The 7,627-nt window shown below is 36.7% G+C and overlaps 1 protein-coding gene across 2 annotated transcripts in view; it reads left to right on the forward strand.

The window, feature by feature from the left end:
- Nucleotides 1–7,627, forward strand: part of PLPPR4 (phospholipid phosphatase related 4) — a 55,800-nt gene that overhangs the window by 1,346 nt on the left and 46,827 nt on the right. The window lies entirely within an intron of this gene.

Raw genomic sequence — 7,627 nt, forward strand, 5'->3', positions numbered from 1 at the left:
GTATTACAGATAAGCAATTAGCATGCAGATGTATTTATAATGAACCTCTAACTTACAGAAATGCAGTATTTGAGGGACGAACAATTTATGGGAGGAGTATAAAGATTGACAGGTACAGTGATTCCATACACTGTGATCCATTGAATTAGGAGACATTTTTAAGCAAGCAGTTTATTAAATTATAGGTAGAAAAGAGATGTGTTGGGGAGGTATGGGAAAATCAGAATGTTTTAGGCATAAACCTGTGTTCTGTATAATTAGACTGTGGGTTGTATAGAGAATTATAAAGACTATTGCTGAATTATAAATATCCTTCCTTGGCCATCTTTCCAGCCAAACATGGAGGTTTTGCACTTCCAAGTACAGACAGTAGATTCTATATACGATGATTGTTAGGCGAATCTGTGGTGAGGAATAGTCACTGCCTTGAAACTTGGGGGAAGGGGCATTGTCAAACTGTTCTTATAGATAACAGCATATTTACAAATATCTTTTAGGTATAATAAATTCAAGCAGTAACTTCAGTTTCAAGAAAGGTGTCTGTGACTTGCATAAGTCTCAGAAATGCTGAGTGATTCCTTCTGTGACTCATAGAAAAGGAGAAAAATACTGGTCCTGTCAATTTAGTTAATTGATTCTTTTATTTTTACTCTTTCTCTTTCCACAAAAGGTTGGTAATGGTTTTGGAAAATTTTTTTCACAATGGTTTAGGTAAATTACGTTGAAATAAAAAGAGCTTTCTCAAGAAAAATTGTGGACAGCAGAAGATCCCATGATGAAAAGGGTAAAGGAATAGGAAGATGGGATATCTGCCTTTAAGTTAAATCCTGTCAGGCCACTTGTCGCTTTGCTAATTCACTGTGGTTTTGTACTGCCAAACACTTTTATTTTGTGCTTGGGTATATTATGTTTGTCTAGGAGAAATCAGTTAATTGCCAAGTTCCACCTCCTGGAAGGAGCACACCTCAGGTTAGCCAGAAGCGGACCACATGTCAATTGAAGCTATCTGGCTCTGAGGAAAGTACTTTTGTGAAAGAGGATACAAACCAGAAAATTAAGGATATGTCTTTAAAGAATCTATGTCTGCACTCTTGAGGTACCTAACAGGAGTATATGTCCCTTAATCTAGAATTTTAAAAGTAAAAATGAGTTAGAGTGTATTTGAATTCCATGTCTAGGAACAAACATCTCACAAATGTTACTTCTTGTCCATGAATGGAAGTACCCCAGATTCATTACATTCACTATGAGCCATTCAATTATTCTCTATGAATTCTTTAGCAGTGCAAACTATAGAACAATCACTTGAAGTCAATTCATGGAGTTTGAGTGAGTATTTACGACGCTATGTCTTGGGGTAACCGACATCAAAGAAGAGCCATAAAATTGGATAGCAAATTATCTCCTTGAGAATTAAATGCATGATGTACTACCCAAAAGCCTTCAGAAAATGGGAGAAGACATTAATATACCAATTTCTAAGGGTTGACAGGAGGCACTACAGAGTTCCTTTGGAATGACTCATTTTGAGGCCTCTGAGAATGAACTTTACATCTGCTTTACATAGCATGAATTAACATGTCAGTAAAATACTCTAGAGTAATAATATTCTGCTTTACAACATAGTTTCCCAAGGTCTTAATAATTAAAATGAAAAATAAAAACAAAAACAAAAACATGAGCGAATCCCATTCCATCACACATCAGCCCAAAGCACCTATTTCAAGCCTTGTCCATTACTTCTGACCATAATTAAGTAACAAAAAGAAGCTAGAAGGATCAACTCTTGAGGAAAAATGATTCGAGGTCTCAAATCAGTGATACCATAGACAATTCAAATGTTACCTTTCTTCTAGAAGTTTAGGCTGTTTTAAATTGCTATTCATGGTAGGTATGAGATATGAAGAAACTTTCACTGGAAATTGAGGGGAAAGAAACTTTAAGGGAGGCTATTATTACCCATGCATGTTTTAGAGAAGAACCTGAAACTCATAGAAGTTAAACAACTTTCCGAAGTGTAGAAAGCAAAATCAGAGGCAGAACTGGGTGACTGCCTTTCTTAACTGTGTGTAGGCAAAGTGACTTCCCTTGGCTTCTCATTGGAGAAAATCGAAGATATAGTCTTAGGCAGTTTGAATCCACCAGCTACTCTTTGGAAACTCTATGGGGCAGTTCCACTCTACCCTATAGGGTTGCTATGAGTTGGAATCGACTCAACGGCAAGGGGTTTGGGTTTTTTGGGAGTCTTAAGCAAAGGCGCATTGACAAAAATGATAGTTTTTTGCTGGCAGCAGACCAGATTTCTCTGCTTGGTTTCTCCTCCATGGGGAGCCTGAAAGCAAGAAGAGCTGATGAACAGTGTGTACTCCCCACTCTGACTCACTAGTTAGCAGCTAGTAACCCCTCACCAAGTTCCCACGCCTAGGTGCAGGGGAAAAGTGGGGATGCTGGTAGCCCGTTTGCAAAGGGTGTCAGGATATCTCTAATTGTATCCCTCTGAGTGGTGCAGATGGCTAAGTGTTGGACTACTAAATGAAAGGTTGGTGGTTCAAACTCACCCAGAAGGCCCCTTGGGAGAAAGACCTGGAAATCTGCTTCTGAAAAGTTACAGCCTTGAAAACCCTACAGAGTACAGTTCTATTCTGCTACACATGGGGTTTCCATGAGTCAGAATCAAGTAAGCAGCAACCGGCGGTGGTGATGTGGTGGTGGTGGGTTAGGACAAGTTGCCCAGCCACTCAAATCAACTAATCTTTTCCCAGTTCACTAAACTTGATGTTCATCAAACATCAAATTAATTGATAGAATTCATTTTTTCTTATGTCATTTGTTTATGCTACCAATTGTCTGCTGAGAAAGAGGTTTATGTTTGACAGTAATTAAATATATCACTATTACATGGTCATTGGAAAGGCACATAATGATTTCCAGGACATCATTGTCTGAACAAGTTGGACAATACAGCTTGGTACTATTGAACTTGGGAAAAGAAAGGTCACCTTGTTAAAAGTGCTGTCAAATAAGCATATCCAAGATATTATTGGTTTGAACAGAAAGGCATGTAAAAAGGAATCTTCCACTAAAGAAAAGGTTTCTCTTATCTTTAAAGTTCCAAAGCACTCTCCAAGTGATGGCTGTATCACTTACAGGGGCAACTGCCACCAGTCCCACACCTAGAATTAACAAAAGATCTTTCAAGCTTAATAACCCAATATGGTACGTGATGAGGCTGATTGCTGTGTACCTAATGCGTTTCCTTTATGCAAAGCTAATGGCCCAACCTGTGCTCAGACCCACAATTTTGTCCTCATTAGTCCTGTTTTCAAAGACATGAGCTCACATCAATTCAGCAAGAAATATAAACAAATGACAAATTACTTTTCAAGCCAAAAGGTGTATGTTCTTAACATAAAATAAAGGAATGGTAAAAGACTATTTTCATTTAAACCTTCTGCTTCATAGCATACATTTTTATTATTGATCTGATGTTCACTTTATAGAGGTAGAAGAATTATGTTTGATCGATATGCAGTGGATATTTTTTACAGTGCTATGGATACATACAGGAGTTTGAAATTTCTTGTTTTTCACACACATACATTTGCATGGGCATGCACAAACACAGAGTGTCTTGACCCTGTGATGTCTTGACAAAACCTAATTCCCTTAATAATTTTTTTTTCTTCCCACTGGAAACTGTCCACAGGTTCTTGATTCTAGCAAACATTAGTTCACAAGATTTTCATTCTAGCTATTGGTTCATGTGAAAGTTATATAACTCATTTAATCTTCTTGCTGGGAAATATAGCTAGCTTACTTCCTTTTGCATAAACTTTAGAATCAGTGGGATGTACAAAATCATATGTCTGCATTGTATATACGAAAATCGTAGTGGTAGATTTTTTTTCCCCTCTTTTCTCAACAGCCTGGTTAAAGAAATGCTCCAAACCTTGCCAACTGAGATGAGCTGGCAAATCTTTCCTCCTCTTTTAGAATCACAATGCACAAAGTCCTTTGATAGAAAAGAAAAAGGAAATAGAGAAAATAATAGATCCTAAGTTCTAGAGATACAGTTAAATAAGGACATTTCTACGAGTAATAATGCCAAGTATTGAGTGTAGGACTTGCTATTATGAAATTATATTTTATTCCTATGCTCCATCACTATCTTACTGCATCTCCGTAGCCAAGTCACTCAGAATGTTCTTTGCCCTACTTTTCTCTAACAAAATTTAAAAAAAAGTTAGCTGCTATCAACTTCAAACTGAGGAGGAGGATGATAATGATGATAGTAATAACAAAAAATAACTGTAAGTTTGCTAGCCTCCTTTATGTGACAGATCTTATGTATACATTATCTTTAGTTCCAAAACCTACCCTACCAAGAAAGTACTATTATCCTTATTTTTTAAATTAGAAAATTATAATTCAGAGAGCTAAATACCTTTCTCAGAGACACACAGCAATTAACCCAGGGAACGAACATTTGAGGGCTTACTTGTTCATCCTGCTCTTACATTATACCACACTGCCTCACACATGCTTTCAATAATAATGCTAAAATTAACAATGAAGTAGAATGAAGATACCTGCCACTACCACGGGCTTGCTAGCCATTGTGGTATCAGAAGACATGTATTTGGAAGAAGTCTGGTTGGGACTCAGTCTGAGTTATGAGATAAGGATTCCATCTTTATTCAGTGGCTGAATATGATATGCGTTTGGCTTCTACCCAAGAGGTCGGCAGTTGGAATCCACCAGCCGATCACTGGAAACCCTATGGGGCAGTTCTAATCTGTCCTATAGAATTGCTAGGAGTCGGAATCGAATTGACGGCAACGGGTTAGGGTTTAGTGCTATATCCTATTAACAGTAACTGATTTAATTCTGACATTGATGTATAAAAAGCACAATGACTGCCCACCTGAAAAGATACTTCCTTTGGGAAAGCACAAATGGAACCTATGAGTCGGCTATGGAGATTAATGAGGAGCTGTGGGGAGAGTGCGAAGGAAGACTTGGGAGTGAAATAAAGTTTAAGTAGAATCTGTAGGTCTGGGAGAATGATCAATGGTAGAGGAAAGAACCCCAAAGACGTAATAGAAACAGAGAAAGGCCAAGCCAAGTAGGATTAAGAGAAAAAAAAAAAAAAACAACTAGAAAATAAAAGATAGAAGTGAAGTGCATGTGAAGTGCATCCAATCTATGAGCAAATTATGGAGACCCATTCAGCCATTTGGGTTGTCCAATCTTGCTTGTTAAATGAACGCATTTGGGGGACATAATTATTGCTGCTTATCTTGAGAATATATTACAAATATTACCCACAGTAAACAGATTTCCTCTCAGTGTATATATACAGCAGAGACTGTTTCTCAAAATTCTTCTCTATTGAAAAAAAGAAAAGAAAAGTGAGGAAATGTCCTCTTAAAGAATTAAGCAGAATGGAATCATGTACTTCAAGAACTGACAGAGACTTAAAAGGTCATCTGATCCAACTTTTTTCTTTCTATCACATGTAAGAAAATTGTGGCTTAAAAGGTTAACTGAGTTACCAGAAGTTTAATATGAGATCAGGAATAGAACCTAGGTCTCCTGACTCCTGTTCTGCTCTTTGCTAATTATTACTATTTCTAGAATTCCTCATATTAGAAAGTTTCCCTCTGGATTATAACGTTTAAAATACAGGTCATTGTAACTAAATGTGAACGAATTATGCTAGTTGCTTGAAAGTTATCTCTAAATAACTAAGGTGCATATTTTGTCACATCACATTGGATTAAACAACATGTTGAAGCAATTATGAATGGATCTTCTACTTTTCCAAGTTTTTAGACTCTTTGGAAACATGGTTACAAGTAAAGATCAGAGGATAGGAAATGACATTTCTCTTTCTCATTGCCTAATCACCCTCTTCTAATTTTACAGAAAAGTAAAGAAAAGAGGAAACATTGGAAGAAGTAAGAATATAATTTACATCATCAGCAACAACATAACTTTTAATTGTCCATTACAGTTTTTTGTATTGTTTTCACATACATTTTCTCATTTGATCCTTTAAATACAACTGAAGTATTAACTCTCTTTCACAAATTGAATACCTGAGACTTAGGAAGGTCCAAGAACTTGCCTAAAACTCAAGTAGTGCTATTCTATCATCTTGGCAATGGGGTGGGGGGAGGGAACAGTTTGTGGAGTCTCTAATTTTGAAAATCACGACTTTCTATGGTTTCTTCTAGAATGAATTACCTGGGGGAAATGTGCTTCAAGATAACTGTAAAATGGAGTAATTTTCTATTGGTCAAGGGGATTTTGGAATGTGTATGCCAAGGGCAGAAATGCTAATTTGGACATAATTAATGTTGAGGTGTTTCTCCTGTTAACTAATTAGACACTGAATCAATTGCCCCTTAGGTCCATTAATGTTAGTTACTTTCTTTCTCCATTTGTTTTTTAGTCACAAAACCATGTCAATCAAAATAAGGGAGGATAATTGCTTTCTTATTTGCTGTAACAAGATGGCTTATGCTCCCTTCTTCTAAAAGTGACATTAGACCATTTAGTCATAAATTAAAAAGAAGAGAGAATACAAGTAATTCAAAGCAATGTATCTTGCGAAAAAGGAAGACAAAGTATCAGTGCATTTAACAGGGTTGTTTGGAAGTAGGGGTAACAGACATATGTGTGGATATATTGTCTACAATGTCATGCTGTCTCCAAAGCCTATGCAGTAGAATCGCCTTAGAAGTAAAATCACTGTTTAATAAAGTCCTAGTCACATTTCAAGGAGCCTGGTGGTGTAAGCAGTTTCCAATCTGTTGCTAACCTAGAAGTTGGTGGTTCAAACCCACCTAGTGGCTCCGTGGAAGAAAGACCTGATGAACTGCTTCCATGAAGATTACAGCCATGAACACCCTATGAAAAAGTTCTACTCTGTAACACATGGGGTCACCATGATTTGGTGACTGCAGCTAATAACAGCAGCAGTCTCACTTCAGCGATAAAATCCAAAAGAGACCAATTTTATATTAAGTTGTCTCCAATAAGGGGTGCTAAAATGAAATTCTAGGGTGTAACCTGTTTGCACTTTCATTTATTCCTTCAATAAATATTTTTGATTGCTTATTACATGCCTTTTGGTTAAATTAATGGGAATTTTATGGAATCATTACTGGTATAGTTGCTAGTCCATAGTAGATTTTGAATAAATTTTCACTGAATGGATGGAATAATATAGTACTAATAACTATGGAGCCCTGGTGACATAGTGGTTAAGAACTCGGCTGCTAACCAGAAGGTCGGCAGTTCAAATCCACGAGCCACTCCTTGGAAACCCTATGGGGCAGTTCTACTCTGTCCTACAGGAATCGACTCAACAGCAACAGGTAATAACTATGAACAGAAAATATTCTTTAACTGTTTTTTTTTTAGCCAGTGGAGACATTTTTATTTATAAAGTAAGTGCTGATGAATGTCGTGTCAAAGATATTATTCAGCCTTGTGGATTATTGAAAAACTGAAGATTAAATCAGTGTCCAAGGTCTATACGATTCCTTATTTCTTATTTATATTTATGCTCATTTTATGATCTAGAGCATATATAGGCATTATTTGAGATTTGGGGCTT

Source organism: Trichechus manatus, unplaced genomic scaffold (assembly GCF_000243295.1).
Source record: "Trichechus manatus latirostris isolate Lorelei unplaced genomic scaffold, TriManLat1.0 scaffold00144, whole genome shotgun sequence".
NCBI classification, from domain to species: domain Eukaryota; kingdom Metazoa; phylum Chordata; class Mammalia; order Sirenia; family Trichechidae; genus Trichechus; species Trichechus manatus.